The following is a 17,655-nucleotide window of genomic DNA, read 5'->3' as shown; positions in this document are numbered from 1 at the left end:
CACTGGGTAAATGTGGTGGATGCAGGGTCCACAGGGGACAGCAAGTTTGGGACAGTTCTGCCTAGCCCACGGTCTAGGAAACAGTTGGCTGTAGCCATTCGCACCCCCTCCTCCTCCTCCTCGTCCTCCTGCAGAAGCGAGACCTCGTCCACAGACCGCAGTCGCACAACCACTCCATCCGCAGCTGCCACTGTTGCACACCAGGTCTCCCATTATGGGGCAGCTACTGGCAAACGTCAGCAGGCTGTATTGGCTATGAAGTGTTTGGGCGACAACAGACACACCGCTGAAGTTCTGTCCGAGTTCTTGCAGAAAGAAACGCAGTCGTGGCTGGGCACTGTAGATCTTGAGGCAGGCAAGGTAGTGAGTGATAACAGAAGGAATTTCATGGCTGCCATCTCCATTTCCCAACTGAAACACATTCCTTGCCTGGCTCACACCTTAAACCTGGTGGTGCAGTGCTTCCTGAAAAGTTATCCGGGGTTATCCGACCTGCTCCTCAAAGTGCGTGGACTTTGCTCACATATCCGCCGTTCGCCCGTACACTCCAGCCGTATGCAGACCTATCAGCGTTCTTTGAACCTTCCCCAGCATCGCCTAATCATAGACGTTGCAACAAGGTGGAACTCAACACTGCACATGCTTCAGAGACTGTGTGAACAGAGGCGGGCTGTTATGTTTTTGTGGGAGGATACACATACACGGGCAGGCAGTAGGATGGCAGACATGGAGTTGTCAGGTGTGCAGTGGTCGAAGATTCAAGACGTGTCAAGTCCTTCAGTGTTTTGAGGAATGCACACGGCTGGTTAGTGCAGACAACGCCATAATAAGCATGAGCATCCCCCTAATGCGTCTGCTGATGCAAAGTTTGACGCACATAAAGGATCAGGCGTCTGCAGCTGAGGAAGAGGAAAGCCTTGATGACAGTCAGCCATTGTCTGGCCAGGGCAGTGTACAGGACGAGGTAGCGGGCGAAGAGGAGGAGGAGGACGAGGAGGATTATGGGGATGATTATATTTTTAATGAGGAAGCTTTTCCGGGGCCAGTGGAAATTGTTGGCGCGGCAAGGCCGGGTTCTGGTTTTTGGAGGGACACAAGTGACGTGGATTTGCCTGAAACTGCCCCTCAACCAAGCACAACCACAGATTTGAGAACTGGAACTTTGGCCCACATGGCGGATTATGCCTTACGTATCCTCAAAAGGGACACACGCATAACAAAAATGATGAACGTTGACGATTACTGGTTGGCCTGCCTCCTTGATCCTCGCTATAAAGGCAAATTGCAAAATATAATGCCACATGAGAACTTGGAACTAATATTAGCAACCAAACAATCAACTCTTGTTGACCGTTTGCTTCTGGCATTCCCTGCACACAGCGCCCGTGATCGTTCTAACACGAGCTGCAGGGGCCAGCAGACCAGAGGTGTTAGAGGGGCAGAAATCAGAAGTGTCGTTGGCCAGAGGTGTTTTCTGACCAGGTTGTGGAGTGATTTTGCTATGACCGCAGACAGGACAGGTACTGCAGCATCAATTCAAAGTGACAGGAGACAACATTTGTCCAGTATGGTTACTAACTATTTTTCATCCCTTATCGACGTTCTCCCTCAACCGTCATTCCCATTTGATTACTGGGCATCAAAATTAGACACCTGGCCAGAATTGGCAGAATATGCATTGCAGGAGCTTGCTTGCCCGGCAGCTAGTGTCCTATCAGAAAGAGTATTCAGTGCTGCAGGTTCAATACTAACAGAAAAAAGGACTCGTCTGGCTACCCAAAATGTAGATGATCTAACCTTCATTAAAATGAACCACAACTGGATTTCGAAATCTTTTGCCCCACCTTGCCCGGCTGACACCTAGCTTTCCTATGTAAAGGTCTTGCCTGTGGACTATTCTGAACGACTTTTCCAATCTCGTAATTTGCAGCACCTGATTGTCCAGCATCCGACATGTTAACACCTCCCTAAATGGCCAAAGTCCCCACACGGGGCCGTGGTATCGCCACTTGGCGCCAGCACCCGTGAGAGTACTGTTTGTCTGAAGAGGTGGGTGTGCCCGCTTTTGGTCGACGGCACTGCCACTAGGTCCCTCATAGTACAATAAAGTGTCTGGCGGTGGTGGTGCGCACCCAACGTCAGACACACCGTTGTAATATGAGGGGCCCTGGGCCTGTACCGCCGGCCACAAGACAGTCCCCTCCCCAGGTCAAACAGTGCTCTACCACTTGCAAAATTTTCTCTCACAGCTCCACCAATGTTTAGTCTATGCGCTGACATCCTTCAATGCCTGGCACTGTCAATACCATTGTATTGACATTTTTCTTATGTTAGGCCTTCGAAGCCTGTCTGCGGTCACTCCTTCCACTAGGCCTCCACTGACCTGTCTACTGCTGCCCGGGTTCCCCTGGAACCAATTTTAAATTGCCTACAGCCAGCCCAATTTATTATGTTAGGGCTTCGAAGCCTGTCTGCGGTCCCTCCTTCCACTAGGCCTCCACTGACCTGTCTACTGCTGCCCGGGTTCCCCTGGAACCAATTTTAAATTGCCTACAGCCAGCCCAATTTATTATGTTAGGGCTTCGAAGCCTGTCTGCGGTCCCTCCTTCCACTAGGCCTCCACTGACCTGTCTACTGCCGCCCGTGTTCCCCTGGAACCAATTGTAAATTGCCTACAGCCAGGCCAATTTATTATGTTAGGGCTTCGAAGCCTGTCTGCGGTCCCTCCTTCCACTAGGCCTCCACTGACCTGTCTACTGCTGCCCGGGTTCCCCTGGAACCAATTTTAAATTGCCTACAGCCAGCCCAATTTATTATGTTAGGGCTTCGAAGCCTGTCTGCGGTCCCTCCTTCCACTAGGCCTCCACTGACCTGTCTACTGCTGCCCGGGTTCCCCTGGAACCAATTTTAAATTGCCTACAGCCAGCCCAATTTATTATGTTAGGGCTTCGAAGCCTGTCTGCGGTCCCTCCTTCCACTAGGCCTCCACTGACCTGTCTACTGCTGCCCGGGTTCCCCTTGAACCAATTTTAAATTGCCTACAGCCAGCCCAATTTATTATGTTAGGGCTTCGAAGCCTGTCTGCGGTCCCTCCTTCCACTAGGCCTCCACTGACCTGTCTACTGCTGCCCGGGTTCCCCTGGAACCAATTTTAAATTGCCTACAGCCAGCCCAATTTATTATGTTAGGGCTTCGAAGCCTGTCTGCGGTCCCTCCTTCCACTAGGCCTCCACTGACCTGTCTACTGCCGCCCGTGTTCCCCTGGAACCAATTGTAAATTGCCTACAGCCAGGCCAATTTATTATGTTAGGGCTTCGAAGCCTGTCTGCGGTCCCTCCTTCCACTAGGCCTCCACTGACCTGTCTACTGCTGCCCGGGTTCCCCTGGAACCAATTTTAAATTGCCTACAGCCAGCCCAATTTATTATGTTAGGGCTTCGAAGCCTGTCTGCGGTCCCTCCTTCCACTAGGCCTCCACTGACCTGTCTACTGCTGCCCGGGTTCCCCTGGAACCAATTTTAAATTGCCTACAGCCAGCCCAATTTATTATGTTAGGGCTTCGAAGCCTGTCTGCGGTCCCTCCTTCCACTAGGCCTCCACTGACCTGTCTACTGCTGCCCGGGTTCCCCTGGAACCAATTTTAAATTGCCTACAGCCAGCCCAATTTATTATGTTAGGGCTTCGAAGCCTGTCTGCGGTCCCTCCTTCCACTAGGCCTCCACTGACCTGTCTACTGCTGCCCGGGTTCCCCTGGAACCAATTTTAAATTGCCTACAGCCAGCCCAATTTATTATGTTAGGGCTTCGAAGCCTGTCTGCGGTCCCTCCTTCCACTAGGCCTCCACTGACCTGTCTACTGCCGCCCGTGTTCCCCTGGAACCAATTGTAAATTGCCTACAGCCAGGCCAATTTATTATGTTAGGGCTTCGAAGCCTGTCTGCGGTCCCTCCTTCCACTAGGCCTCCACTGACCTGTCTACTGCTGCCCGGGTTCCCCTGGAACCAATTTTAAATTGCCTACAGCCAGCCGAATTTATTATGTTAGGGCTTCGAAGCCTGTCTGCGGTCCCTCCTTCCACTAGGCCTCCACTGACCTGTCTACTGCTGCCCGGGTTCCCCTGGAACCAATTTTAAATTGCCTACAGCCAGCCCAATTTATTATGTTAGGGCTTCGAAGCCTGTCTGCGGTCCCTCCTTCCACTAGGCCTCCACTGACCTGTCTACTGCTGCCCGGGTTCCCCTGGAACCAATTTTAAATTGCCTACAGCCAGCCCAATTTATTATGTTAGGGCTTCGAAGCCTGTCTGCGGTCCCTCCTTCCACTAGGCCTCCACTGACCTGTCTACTGCTGCCCGGGTTCCCCTGGAACCAATTTTAAATTGCCTACAGCCAGCCCAATTTATTATGTTAGGGCTTCGAAGCCTGTCTGCGGTCCCTCCTTCCACTAGGCCTCCACTGACCTGTCTACTGCCGCCCGTGTTCCCCTGGAACCAATTGTAAATTGCCTACAGCCAGCCCAATTTATTATGTTAGGGCTTCGAAGCCTGTCTGCGGTCCCTCCTTCCACTAGGCCTCCACTGACCTGTCTACTGCTGCCCGGGTTCCCCTGGAGCCAATTTTAAATTGCCTACAGCCAGCCCAATTTATTATGTTAGGGCTTCGAAGCCTGTCTGCGGTCCCTCCTTCCACTAGGCCTCCACTGACCTGTCTACTGCCGCCCGGGTTCCCCTGGAACCAATTTTAAATTGCCTACAGCCAGCCCAATTTATTATGTTAGGGCTTCGAAGCCTGTCTGCGGTCCCTCCTTCCACTAGGCCTCCACTGACCTGTCTACTGCTGCCCGGGTTCCCCTGGAACCAATTTTAAATTGCCTACAGCCAGCCCAATTTATTATGTTAGGGCTTCGAAGCCTGTCTGCGGTCCCTCCTTCCACTAGGCCTCCACTGACCTGTCTACTGCCGCCCGTGTTCCCCTGGAACCAATTGTAAATTGCCTACAGCCAGGCCAATTTATTATGTTAGGGCTTCGAAGCCTGTCTGCGGTCCCTCCTTCCACTAGGCCTCCACTGACCTGTCTACTGCTGCCCGTGTTCCCCTGGAACCAATTGTAAATTGCCTACATCCCAATTTTTGTTATGTTAGGCCTTCGCAGCCTGTCTGCGGCCCGTTTTTCCACTACTACTACACTGACCAGGCCACTGCTGCCCGTGTTCCCCTGGAACCAATTTTAAATTGCCTACAGCCAGCCCAATTTATTATGTTAGGGCTTCGAAGCCTGTCTGCGGTCCCTCCTTCCACTAGGCCTCCACTGACCTGTCTACTGCTGCCCGGGTTCCCCTGGAACCAATTTTAAATTGCCTACAGCCAGCCCAATTTATTATGTTAGGGCTTCGAAGCCTGTCTGCAGTCCCTCCTTCCACTAGGCCTCCACTGACCTGTCTACTGCCGCCCGTGTTCCCCTGGAAACAATTGTAAATTGCCTACAGCCAGGCCAATTTATTATGTTAGGGCTTCGAAACCTGTCTGCGGTCCCTCCTTCCACTAGGCCTCCACTGACCTGTCTACTGCTGCCCGGGTTCCCCTGGAACCAATTTTAAATTGCCTACAGCCAGCCCAATTTATTATGTTAGGGCTTCGAAGCCTGTCTGCGGTCCCTCCTTCCACTAGGCCTCCACTGACCTGTCTACTGCTGCCTGGGTTCCCCTGGAACCAATTTTAAATTGCCTACAGCCAGCCCAATTTATTATGTTAGGGCTTCGAAGCCTGTCTGCGGTCCCTCCTTCCACTAGGCCTCCAGTGACCTGTCTACTGCTGCCCGGGTTCCCCTGGAACCAATTTTAAATTGCCTACAGCCAGCCCAATTTATTATGTTAGGGCTTCGAAGCCTGTCTGCGGTCCCTCCTTCCACTAGGCCTCCACTGACCTGTCTACTGCCGCCCGTGTTCCCCTGGAACCAATTGTAAATTGCCTACAGCCAGGCCAATTTATTATGTTAGGGCTTCGAAGCCTGTCTGCGGTCCCTCCTTCCACTAGGCCTCCACTGACCTGTCTACTGCTGCCCGTGTTCCCCTGGAACCAATTGTAAATTGCCTACATCCCAATTTTTGTTATGTTAGGCCTTCGAAGCCTGTCTGCGGCCCGTTTTTCCACTACTACTACACTGACCAGGCCACTGCTGCCCGTGTTCCCCTGGAACCAATTTTAAATTACCTACAGCCAGCCCAATTTATTATGTTAGGGCTTCGAAGCCTGTCTGCGGTCCCTCCTTCCACTAGGCCTCCACTGACCTGTCTACTGCTGCCCGGGTTCCCCTGGAACCAATTTTAAATTGCCTACAGCCAGCCCAATTTATTATGTTAGGGCTTCGAAGCCTGTCTGCGGTCCCTCCTTCCACTAGGCCTCCACTGACCTGTCTACTGCTGCCCGGGTTCCCCTGGAACCAATTTTAAATTGCCTACAGCCAGCCCAATTTATTATGTTAGGGCTTCGAAGCCTGTCTGCGGTCCCTCCTTCCACTAGGCCTCCACTGACCTGTCTACTGCTGCCCGGGTTCCCCTGGAACCAATTTTAAATTGCCTACAGCCAGCCCAATTTATTATGTTAGGGCTTCGAAGCCTGTCTGCGGTCCCTCCTTCCACTAGGCCTCCACTGACCTGTCTACTGCCGCCCGTGTTCCCCTGGAACCAATTGTAAATTGCCTACAGCCAGGCCAATTTATTATGTTAGGGCTTCGAAGCCTGTCTGCGGTCCCTCCTTCCACTAGGCCTCCACTGACCTGTCTACTGCTGCCCGTGTTCCCCTGGAACCAATTGTAAATTGCCTACATCCCAATTTTTGTTATGTTAGGCCTTCGAAGCCTGTCTGCGGCCCGTTTTTCCACTACTACTACACTGACCAGGCCACTGCTGCCCGTGTTCCCCTGGAACCAATTTTAAATTGCCTACAGCCAGCCCAATTTATTATGTTAGGGCTTCGAAGCCTGTCTGCGGTCCCTCCTTCCACTAGGCCTCCACTGACCTGTCTACTGCTGCCCGGGTTCCCCTGGAACCAATTTTAAATTGCCTACAGCCAGCCCAATTTATTATGTTAGGGCTTCGAAGCCTGTCTGCGGTCCCTCCTTCCACTAGGCCTCCACTGACCTGTCTACTGCTGCCCGGGTTCCCCTGGAACCAATTTTAAATTGCCTACAGCCAGCCCAATTTATTATGTTAGGGCTTCGAAGCCTGTCTGCGGTCCCTCCTTCCACTAGGCCTCCACTGACCTGTCTACTGCTGCCCGGGTTCCCCTGGAACCAATTTTAAATTGCCTACAGCCAGCCCAATTTATTATGTTAGGGCGTCGAAGCCTGTCTGCGGTCCCTCCTTCCACTAGGCCTCCACTGACCTGTCTACTGCTGCCCGTGTACCCCTTGAACCAACATCAGAAAATGTAAAAATAAGTATTTTGCTTATAAAAAAGAAAATACTGGAGAGATATCAAATGCAGACATTTTAACATTAAAAACAAACACATACAACAAAAATCTGGTACAGTACTAAAAATGGCCACCAGCTACAATAACTTTCTCCTGCAAGTAGTTAACTGAAAGTTTTTTTCAATTTAAAACACAGATATGGCATCCACCGAGTGTTGTCCTGTCGCGTCTTCTTTATATTATTGCCAAGAAGATGCAAAACAATGAAAATAATAAAATCATTATTTACCAAAAAAATAGAGTAATTCAAAACCACATTGCAAATAAACATTCATTACAAATAAAGAAGCAGGGCGCGTCCGAGGGTGAGTATATACCTAATAAGAATATAATCACCCTCGGACGCGCCCTGCTTCTTTCCAACAGCCTTCCTTCCTAAGAATCAGCCCTTCCGTGGTGTAGAGAGAGGGTGTGTTACACTCCAAGGTGTTCCCCAGGTTGCCTTTCCTGAGCTTCGATCTTCATGCTCTCGTTTAGTAGTTGTCGGAAAGTAGGCTGCATTAGGCCTACAAATTGGGTATGGGGTGTAGAGAGATGGTGTGTTCAACTCCAAGGTGTTCTCCAGGTTGCCTTTCCTGAGCTTCGATCTTCCGGCTCTCGTTTAGTAGTTGTTGGAAACTACACTGCATTAGGCCTACAAATTGGGTATGGGGTGTAGAGAGATGGTGTGTTCCACTCCAAGGTGTTCTCCAGGTTGCCTTTCCTGAGCTTCGATCTTCCGGCTCTAGTTTAGTAGTTGTTGGAAACTACACTGCATTAGGCCTACAAATTGTGTATGGGGTGTAGAGAGATGGTGTGTTCCACTCCAAGGTGTTCTCCAGGTTGCCTTTCCTGACCTTCGATCTTCCGGCTCTCGTTTAGTAGTTCTTGGAAACTACACTGCATTAGGCCTACAAATTGGGTATGGGGTGTAGAGAGATGGTGTGTTCCACTCCAAGGTGTTCTCCAGGTTTCCTCGCCATTGCTTCGATCTTCCGACTCTCGTTTAGTAGTTGTAGAAAACTACACTGCATTAGGCCTACAAAATGGGTATTGGGTGGAGAGAGATGGTGTGTTACACTCCAAGGTGTTCCCCAGGTTGCCTTGCCATTGCTTCGGTCTTCCGACTCTCGTTTACTAGTTGTAGAAAACTACACTGCATTAGGCCTACAAAATGGGTATCGGGTGGAGAGAGATGGTGTGTTACACTCCAAGGTGTTCCCCAGGTTGCCTTGCCATTGCTTCGGTCTTCCGACTCTCGTTTAGTAGTTGTAGAAAACTACACAGCATTAGGCCTACAAAATGGGTATGGGGTGGAGAGAGATGGTGTGTTACACTCCAAGGTGTTCTCCAGGTTTCCTCGCCATTGCTTCGATCTTCCGACTCTCGTTTAGTAGTTGTAGAAAACTACACTGCATTAGGCCTACAAAATGGGTATCGGGTGGAGAGAGATGGTGTGTTACACTCCAAGGTGTTCCCCAGGTTGCCTTGCCATTGCTTCGGTCTTCCGACTCTCGTTTAGTAGTTGTAGAAAACTACACTGCATTAGGCCTACAAAATGGGTATCGGGTGGAGAGAGATGGTGTGTTACACTCCAAGGTGTTCCCCAGGTTGCCTTGCCATTGCTTCGGTTTTTCCGACTCTCGTTTAGTAGTTGTAGAAAACTACACAGCATTAGGCCTACAAAATGGGTATGGGGTGGAGAGAGATGGTGTGTTACACTCCAAGGTGTTCTCCAGGTTTCCTCGCCATTGCTTCGATCTTCCGACTCTCGTTTAGTAGTTGTAGAAAACTACACTGCATTAGGCCTACAAAATGGGTATCGGGTGGAGAGAGATGGTGTGTTACACTCCAAGGTGTTCCCCAGGTTGCCTTGCCATTGCTTCGGTCTTCTGACTCTCGTTTAGTAGTTGTAGAAAACTACACTGCATTAGGCCTACAAAATGGGTATCGGGTGGAGAGAGATGGTGTGTTACACTCCAAGGTGTTCCCCAGGTTGTCTTGCCATTGCTTCGGTCTTCCGACTCTCGTTTAGTAGTTGTAGAAAACTACACAGCATTAGGCCTACAAAATGGGTATGGGGTGGAGAGAGATGGTGTGTTACACTCCAAGGTGTTCTCCAGGTTTCCTCGCCATTGCTTCGATCTTCCGACTCTCGTTTAGTAGTTGTAGAAAACTACACAGCATTAGGCCTACAAAATGGGTATGGGGTGGAGAGAGATGGTGTGTTCCACTCCAAGGTGTTCTCCAGGTTGCCTTTCCTGAGCTTCTATCTTCAGGCTCTCGTTAAATTGTGGTTAAATGGAACAACTGCATTTGGCGTACTAGTTGGTTTGGGGCCTACTAACAGTGTCTGCCGCTCCTTGCTGTTCTCCTGGTTTCCTGTCCTGAAATTCCGTTTTCAGGCGCTCGTTAAGTAGTTGTTAATGTTAGACTGCATTTGGCCTACTACTTGGGTTGGGGCCTACTATCGGTGTCTGCCACTCCTTGCTGTTCTCCTCCACTGAACAAAGCTGTGCCGCCTGTTTACTACGGTTGCCAATTTTGAACTGCATTTCGACTACTTACTGATTTGGGCCTACTCTCTGTGTCAGCCTCTCATTCCAGTTGTCCTCCACTGCAATGCCCCCTGGTTATTCCTGTGTTACCAATTTTGAACTGCATTTAGCCAACTTTATTCTTTGGGCCTATATCTGTGTTTCCTCCTCATCCTGCCCATTGCCCAGCCAGTGATAGATGAGTCTGCTGGTACATTGACCCATAACGCAACATTCCCCGTGCACGCTACACAACAACATTGTGACCCTGCTGAAAGTCAGGTTGCTCTTCCCGCATACCATACCACCTTACACGGGGACAAAGAGGAAGGTGCAGATGAAAGTGCAGGTTCCTTCATCAGGTGGGGGGAGGAATACTAGTTGGCGACGTCACTGGCACAGGGCCTCTCATAGTACGCAAAAGTGTTGCTGCCGGTGGGAGGCGCCCCCGCCGTGCAAACACACCGCTGTACTTTGAGGGGCCCTGTGCCAGTGCCAATGCCAACGAGTGGGCCCCCCCTGCTTGCTCAGGTTCACAGCACTTGCAAAGTTGAAATACTTACCTCTCCCTGCTCCACTGCCGTGACGTGGTCCAGATTTCCTGGGCCCACTAATTACTTGAACCAGCCCTACCCACCACAACTTTAGCCAAATGACCCCCAATTTCAAATGCCTTTCAATTATTATAAGGTAAATTACGCTTGACAAGCTTCATTAAGAAACATGGATGGTTTTGACATTAAAATGGGCACTCTAGGTGTTTTCCTGGCCCCCACTCACTGCTGACTATGCTGCCCCATTGACTTGCATTGGGTTTCGTGTTTCGGTCGATCCCGACTTTACGTCATAATCGGCCGATTTTACTCGACCTGACTTTTGAGATAGTCGGGTTTCGCGAAACCCGGCTCGACTCTAAAAAGGTCAAGGTCGCTCAACTCTACTCTGCACCCCATCTTGACTGAAAAAAACAGAAATGTAGAAATTTTTTGCAAATTTATTTAAAAAAGAAAATCTGAAATAGTACATGGTCATAAATATTCAGACCTTTTGCTCATATACTCATATGTCACATGCTGTTCATTTCCTTGTGATCCTCCTTGAGATGGTTCTACTCCTTCATTGGGGCCCAGCTGTGTTTAATTAAACTGATAGGACTTGATTTGGAAAGGCACACACCTGTCTATATAAGACCTCACATTGCATGTCAGACCATATGAGAATCATGAGGTCAAAGGAACTGGCCAAGAAGCTCAGAGAAAGAATTGTGGCAAGGCACAGATCTGGCCAAGGTTGAAAAAGAATTTCTGCAGTACTCAAGGTTTCTAAGAGCACAGTGGCTTCCATAATCCTTAAATGGAAAAAGTTTGGGACCACCAGAAGTCTTCCCAGACCTTGCTGTCCAGCCAAACTGAGCAATCGTGGGTTAAGAGCCTTGGTGAGAGCGGTAAAGAAGAACCCCAATATCACTGTGGCTGAGCTCCAGAGATGCAGTAAGGAGATGGGAGAAAGTTCCACAGTCAACTATTACTGCAGCCTTCCACCAGCCGGGCCTTTATGGCAGAGTGGCCCGACGGAAGCCTCTCCTCAGTGCAAGAAATATGAAATCCCGCATAGAGTTTGCTAAAAAACACATGAAGGACTCCAAAACTATGAGAAATAAGATTCTCTGGTCTGATGAGACGAAGACAGACCTTTTTGGTGATAATTTTAAGCAGTATGTGTGGAGAAAACCAGGCACTGCTCATCATCTGCCCAATACAATCCCAACAGTGAAGCATGGTGGTGGCAGCATCATGCTATGGGGGTGTTTTTCAGCTGCAGGGACAGGACGACTGGTTGCCATTGAAGGAAACATGAATGCAGCCATGTACAGAGATATCCTGGATGAAAACCTTTTCCAGAGTGCTGGTTCACCTTCCAACAAGGCAAAGACCCTAACCACACAGCTAAAATAAAAAAGGAGTGGCTTCAGATCAACTCTGTGACCATTCATGACTGGCCCAGCCAGAGCCCTTACCTAAACCCAGTTGAGCATCTCTAGAGAGACCTGAAAATGGCTGTCTACCAGCGTTCACCAACCAACCTGATGGAATTGGAGAGGATCTGCAAGGAAGAATGGCAGAGGATCCCCAAATCCAGGTGTGAAAAACATGTTACATCATTCCCAAGAAGACTCATGGCTGTACTAGCTCAAAAGGGTGCTTCTACTCGATACTGAGCAAAGGGTCTGAATACTTATGACCATGTGACATTTTAGTTTTTCTTTAATATATTTGCAGATATTTCTACATTTCTGTTTTTTTCAGTCAAGATGGGCTGCAGAGTGTATATTAATGAGGAAAAAAAGTGAACTTTTTTTAATTTACCAAATGGCTGCAATAAAATGAAGAGTGAAAAATTTAAAGGGGTCTGAATACTTTTCGTACCCACTGTATTAATGAGCTCTAAAAGGCATGTGCTCCTCACCTCCGAGAGACACCGCTGGACCCCGAACAATCCAGAGGAGGCCATTCCTCACCTGACTATTGTCTCTCACTTAAGCTGCCCATAATAATGTGCCTGGCTATCACAAATCTGAGATCAGGCAATCAATAAAATGTAAAAAAAAAATCTAACAATTCAATCTCTGAGCTACTTTATATAAAGTATTAAGAAACTGCATTACTATTGGGCGATTTCCCAATGTATTGTTATTAAAGGGTACTCCTATCTTGCAATATGAGAACATCTCTGGAATATGTGAAAGTCCTACTTCTGGGAATTTTGGTAATGTGAAATAAAAAATACTTTTTCTGCAAAAAGGTGCAGGGTTGTAGCAATAGTGAGTGCTTGTGCGGCAGTCACACCTGGGGGGCCCAGGGCTGGTTTTAGTGAATTCGGGTCCCTGGGCAAAAGTTTAAAGTTGGGCCCCATATGCTCACATATTCAGCATCACACAAATGTTCTGGTCATATTTACAGGTGCAGAGTTTAGGCCGCTAATCGAACATGATCGACAATAATGAAGTCGTTCGACGCGTGTTCCCAATTTTCTTTACACCGACTAAGGAAAAATGATGTGGACAGATAGTCCTCAATACAGTATAATGCAGGTCCTATACAGTACATATAGTATAGTGCACTCCCCATGGTCTTTGATAGAGTATACTGCAGCCCCCCTCAGAGTATACTGCACCCACACACGCAGTATAATGCACCCCTCCCCACACACATGCAGTATAATGCAGCCCCCACACACACACGCAGTATAGTGCAACCCCCCCACACAGTATAATGCAGCCCCACCACACACAGTATAATGCAGCCCCACCGCACTGTATAATGCAGTCCCCCACACACAATATAATGCAGCCCCATACTCACAGCATAGTGCAGTTCCCCAACACAGAATAATGCAGCCCCTCCCCACACACACAGTATAATGCAGTTCCCCATTCACAGTATAATGCAGCCCCCACTAACAGTATAATGCAGCCCCCACTCACAGTATAATCCAGCCCCCATGCAGTATCATGCAGCCCCCCCACTCACAGTATAATGCAGCCCCTCTCCACACCGTATAATGCATCTCCCCACACACACACAGTATTGTGCAGCCCCCCCCACACAGTATAGTGCACCTTCCTGCCCATACACAGTACAGTGCAGCTCCCCCCATGCACTGTACAGTGCAGTTCCACCCACACACTGTACAGTGCAACTCTCCTCACACAGTACAGTGCGGATCCCCAACACATAGTACAGTGCAGCTCCTGCAACACGCAATATAGTGCAGCTCCCCAACACACTATAGTGCAGCTCCCCAACACACTATAGTGCAGCTCCCCAACACAATATAGTGCAGCTCCTCCCCAACACACAGTATAGTGCAGCTCCCCAACACACAGTATAGTGCAGCTCCCACCAACACAGTACAGTGCAGCTCACCCAAAGACACAGCAAAGTGCAGCTCCCGCAACACAGTACAGTGCAGCTCCCCCAACACACAGTACAGTGCAGCTCCCCCAGCACACAGTGTAGTGCAGCACCCCCCAAAACACAGTATAGTGCAGACCACCCCACCCACAGTATAGTGCAGACACTCACACACACAGTATAATGCATACATTAACACACACAATACTCACCCCTCCTCCTTGTTCCCCATGCTGCTTCAGGCTCTGCTCCATCTCATCGGCTCCAGTGCTGGCACAGCATGGCGCATGTTGAAGTGATGTCATTGCGCTCCCGCTGAGTCACAAGCAGAGAGGGAGTGATGGGAGAGGGAGCGTCATCTGACATGCTCTTCGCCATCACTGCTTTCAACTGTATCGGTGTCTATGATGCCGGTAAGTTGAATGACCGATGGGGGGCGGTGCTGGGCCCCTCTTACTTACAGGCCCCATAGCGGCCGCGTGGTGTGCCGCTATTAGCAGCATGCCACTAGCTGGGGACCCCTGGAGGAGCGGGGGCCCTAGGTAGCTGCCTGGTCTTCCTGCCTAACGCCGGCCCTGTGTGGACCATGAGGTCTCTTCGGCTCATATTGGAGGACCAATATTATTAAAGTTGTCCAGTGAAAACATGTCATCACATATCTACAGAATAGGTGATAGCTTAGTGATTGGTATGGGTCTGACCAATAGGACCTACACCGATCGACAGAACAGAGAACCTTTATTCCCCAAAGGGGCACTTTTATCCCTGTTAAAAAATGAATGTCCAACCACTGCTTAATTTATTCTGTGTGGGGCTGCCGGAAATAGCCAAGCACAGCCGCATAAGGAAAGAATGGAGAGGCTGCAGAACATCCACACTGCTTCTTCATTCTAATGGGGATAGAGGTTCCCCATTTTGCCTATCAGTGCAGATATCAGCAGTCGGACCCCCGTTGTTGATAGGTGATTAACTTGTCTTCAATGGACAATCCCTTTAGAGATCCATTATAATTGGAAGTCCTGTTGAAGAAGATCTTGCACTGGCGCCCACCAGCTGCAGGTTATCCCACTGATAAAATGCCTATACACCTTAGCTGTCAGCCGGGACCTATACACATTACAAAGTTTTTCCTCCCAACTGAGATTGTCAAGTTCCGGTGACTATCATGTGTATAGGATCTTTTAGGATTTTTTTTATTCCTTAACATCTCCATTCATAATTCGGCACATTCTGGGAAGTGTCTCTTTTTGCTACAGGCCCCTACATTCATGCAGAAAAAAAATGAGCTGCCCCTTGAAAGGTAGGAGTGAAGCTGATCTGTTCCTTATAGTAACCCTAAAAGGTGAAAATTATTTTTGAATGACATTAGTAACTAACTCGAAATTTCTAGACCACAAAGAAAAATCTCATAGAGGGTCCCCCAAAATCATGGATCTTTAATAATATTGGTCTTTTCACATAGGCCAATGGGTCCTTTAGGGTCGCTTAGGCATCAGGGCTCAGGTACCACTGCAACCTCTTCACCCATTATAACTACTGCCAGTGTCGAAACTAGAGTCTGATGGGCCCTGGTACAAGATTTGGACTGGGCCTCCCCCATCCTGAATAAATTATATGCTGTATATACTGTATATATATGGGTCTTCCATCCTGGCAAATATGTTCCTTATCCTGTGCCCCACCATGATGTATATATCCCCCATCCTTGTATATATCTCCCCCTTTCTGTCGCTGTTCTTTAATGTATAGAAAAAGATAAACTATTATACTCACCAGGAGCGTGTAAGTCATGGGGCCCCATAGTAGAAATATAATGCACTCACCATAGTTCTCCATATAGTATATCACACTCCCTATAATCCTCCTTATAGTATAATGCACGCCATAGTCCTCCATATAGTGCACTGCACAGCCCATAGTCTTCCATAAAGTATAATGCACAGCCCATAGTCCTTCATATAGTTTAGTACATGCCATAGTCCTCCATATAATATACTGCACAGCCCATGGTCCTCCATAAATTATAATGCACAGCCCATAGTCATCCTTAAAGTATAATGCACAGCCCATGGTCCTCCATAAAGTATAATGCACAGCCCATGGTCATCCATAAAGTATAATGCACGGCCCATAGGCATCAATAAAGTATAATGCATGGCTCATCCATAAAGTATAATGCACGACCCATAGGCATCAATAAAGTATAATGCTGGCCCATAGTTATCCATAAAGTATAATGCATGGCTCATAGTCATCCATGTAGTATAATGCACTGCCCATAGTCATCCATAGAGTACAATGCACGGCCTATAGTCATCCATGTAGTATAATGCACTGCCCATAGTCATCCATACAGTACAATGTACGGCCCATAGTCATACATAAAGTATAGTGCACAGCCCATTGTCATCCATGTAGTATAATGCACAGCCCATAATTATACAAAGTAGTATAATGCACAGCCCATAGTCATACATAGTAGTATATTACACAGCCCATAATAGTAAATAATACAGGTCCTTCTCAAAAAATTAGCATATAGTGTTAAATTTCATTATTTACCATAATGTAATGATTACAATTAAACTTTCATATATTATAGATTCATTATCCACCAACTGAAATTTGTCAGGTCTTTGATTGTTTTAATACTGATGATTTTGGCATACAACTCCTGATAACCCAAAAAACCTGTCTCAATAAATTAGCATATCAAGAAAAGGTTCTCTAAATGACCTATTACCCTAATCTTCTGAATCAACTAATTAACTCTAAACACATGCAAAAGATACCTGAGGCTTTTATAAACTCCCTGCCTGGTTCATTACTCAAAACCCCCATCATGGGTAAGACTAGCGACCTGACAGATGTCAAGAAGGCCATCATTGACACCCTCAAGCAAGAGGGTAAGACCCAGTAAGAAATTTCTCAACAAATAGGCTGTTCCCAGAGTGCTATATCAAGGCACCTCAATGGTAAATCTGTTGGAAGGAAACAATGTGGCAGAAAACGCTGTACAACGAGAAGAGGAGACCGGACCCTGAGGAAGATTGTGGAGAAGGACCGATTCCAGACCTTGGGGAACCTGAGGAAGCAGTGGACTGAGTCTGGTGTGGAAACATCCAGAGCCACCGTGCACAGGCGTGTGCAGGAAATGGGCTACAGGTGCCGCATTCCCCAGGTAAAGCCACTTTTGAACCATAAACAGCGGCAGAGGCGCCTGACCTGGGCTACAGAGAAGCAGCACTGGACTGTTGCTAAGTGGTCCCAAGTACTTTTTTCTGATGAAAGCAAATTTTGCATGTCATTCGGAAATCAAGGTGCCAGAGTCTGGAGGAAGACTGGGGAGAAGGAAATGCCAAAATGCCTGAAGTCCAGTGTCAAGTACCCACAGTCAGTGATGGTGTGGGGTGCCATGTCAGCTGCTGGTGTTGGTCCACTGTGTTTCATCAAGGGCAGGGTCAATGCAGCTAGCTATCAGGAGATTTTGGAGCACTTCATGCTTCCATCGGCTGAAATGCTTTATGGAGATGAAGATTTCATTTTTCAGCACGACCTGGCACCTGCTCACAGTGCCAAAACCACTGGTAAATGGTTTACTGACCATGGTATTACTGTGCTCAATTGGCCTGCCAACTCTCCTGACCTGAACCCCATAGAGAATCTGTGGGATATTGTGAAGAGAAAGTTGAGAGACGCAAGACCCAACACTCTGGATGAGCTTAAGGCTGCTATTGAAGCATCCTGGGCCTCCA

Source organism: Ranitomeya imitator, chromosome 2 (assembly GCF_032444005.1).
Source record: "Ranitomeya imitator isolate aRanImi1 chromosome 2, aRanImi1.pri, whole genome shotgun sequence".
In the NCBI taxonomy this organism is placed as follows: domain Eukaryota; kingdom Metazoa; phylum Chordata; class Amphibia; order Anura; family Dendrobatidae; genus Ranitomeya; species Ranitomeya imitator.
The sequence above is the reverse complement of the archived record's forward strand: the minus strand, read 5'-3'. Positions refer to the sequence as shown.